Here is a 2,268-nt window from a genome sequence, read left to right as displayed (position 1 = left end):
ATTTAAGTATTTTATTGTGTCTTTCTGGGATTCAGAATTTTCCCTTTCTCCAGACTTTGTGGTATTATATTTTTCCTTTATTTCCTCCCTCATCCTCCAAATTCCACTAGTGGGTACTTTTGCCCTTAAATTTTTCAGGACTGACTCTATAGTTCTGGAAACTTGTGCCTCTCTTGTATCTTCTATGGGATGGTACCTGGAACTTTCTTAGTTTATATTTTGTGAACTGTGCATGGGCCTGCCAGCTTGTATTGGGGCCCAGCAGGAGGGATATATCTTAAGTGTTGGAGAGAAACCATTTTCTGTCTTGTAGGAATGGTGGGTGTTATTTTCTCCCTGTTCCATCTTTCTCATTGTCCCTAGAAAGACATTTGAAGTTTGAATTATCAGATAATTCATAACATTATTAAATTCTTTACTTTTCTTCTTGCCTTAAGGAACCCATGTGCTTTGTTTTTTGCTCCTCAAGCCACCTCTCACTTTGTTCAAGATTCTGCTTAAATAGGAGATAGGTGAGAGTGATTCTCTAGAGCACTGTGGATAATTTTTTTTTTTTTTTTCAGCTTTGTAAGATGAAGAGGGGCTATCTTTTCCCTGTGAATCCATTTTTTTTTCCTGATTGCCCCCTGAGAGATCTTAGGTTTTTGAAATATCAGACCATCCATTAAAATTAAGATTCTTCACTTTTTTCCTATCCCTAAGATGCATGTTTGTGTTTCTTCAAGATGCTCTATCCTTTCTCATTGCAGCTCAGCCAACCACTGGCTTTGTTTGCAATTGTTCGATTAGATGGCAGTAGGGCAAGAGTAACACTCATAAGCCATTAAAAGAAAGATTATCACACTTTGAAATCTTTCTCCTCATTTTGCCTTCATCTAGGCACCCTAATTCTTGGAATGGTCATTGGAAACTTAAGTCTATTGATTCTATTGTGTTGTTTGTGCTATTCTGCTGCATTTTATTCTCAAATTGTTATAAGGGAATGGAGATTGTTGACTATCTGTATCACCATGTTAGAGAAACCATTGTTTCAATGTAAATATTTTTATTATTGGTTTACATTTTAATTTTTATTTCTTTTACAATTTTTAATCTACCTATTTCTAAAATGAAATTTGCTGATATGAATGTAGTGTACTGGCAGTCATGGAATGTTGCTGGCTCCATTTTTTACAATCCTGAATTACTGGAGTGCACCATGCAGACCTTCCCAGTAGGTAGTGCTGAAGAGTGAAAAGAAATGAAGAGAGATTTTGGTCTCTCTATAAGATCTTGAGGTCAGAACCAGAGGAAATTAGTGTTCTCTACTTCAAATGGTTTTCTAGTTCAAGAGAGAAAATGAATTTATTTAAAGAGATTATAGGACTTGTTTTAAGAAAGGAAATAATTCCATGCCTGGAAGGAATCTTTTGAGGCTTAAATTAGAAAAGTTGATGGGTAAAATGGACACACACATTCTGATATATCAAAAGCTTGGATCTCATCCAGATTCTTTCCTGTGTACTTGATGGATCAGTTGATGTTATATGAGAAAATGGGATAGGTTAGAATATCCCCAAGTTTTTTTTTTTTCTTTTCTATTAGACATCTATTATAGTGTTCCTTCTGGTGACAAATACAAAAGATAATCCACTACAGCAAGAGCAACCCACTGTGTGTGTATGTGTGCACATGCATACAGTCTAAAATTTAAGACAGTATGTAATATAGTAAGACAGTATGTAAATGTACTACGAGAGATTTCCAACAGGGAGACAAACTTGTCTGTTGGTTTGTCCTACTGTGGTGACATGTTGATGTGAATTTTGAGGCTGAGACACTGGTGTTTCTAACTCAGCAGGATGCACATGGTGCACAGCTATCAGCCCAGCTTACAGACTGAGACAGGCTAGGAAAAAGGAGGCCATCTACTTCTCAAATAATTGGCCAGGGAAAACCTTATGAATAGCAAATAAATACTGTTTGACACATTACTGTGAAACTTTATGAATAATCCGGTTAGGTTAGAAGGCTCTCAAAATAGGACTGGGAAAGAGCTGCATCATCTGGATAAACCCAGACTTACTCCTATGGATAAAGCTTTCGAGACCTCCATTTGCTGATGTGGCACCACTCAAATTGAAGAGAAACAGCCGCAGACATCCATTAATCATCGGAACATGGAACGTACGAATTATGAATCTAGGAAAATTGGAAGTTGTCAAAAATGAAATGGAATGCATAAAGATTGATATCCTCAGCATTAGTGAGCTGAAATGGACTGGTTTT

Source organism: Orycteropus afer, unplaced genomic scaffold (assembly GCF_000298275.1).
Source record: "Orycteropus afer afer isolate SDZICR_OR568_19922 unplaced genomic scaffold, OryAfe1.0 scaffold00308, whole genome shotgun sequence".
Classification (NCBI taxonomy): domain Eukaryota; kingdom Metazoa; phylum Chordata; class Mammalia; order Tubulidentata; family Orycteropodidae; genus Orycteropus; species Orycteropus afer.
Note: the sequence above shows the minus strand (reverse complement) of the source record.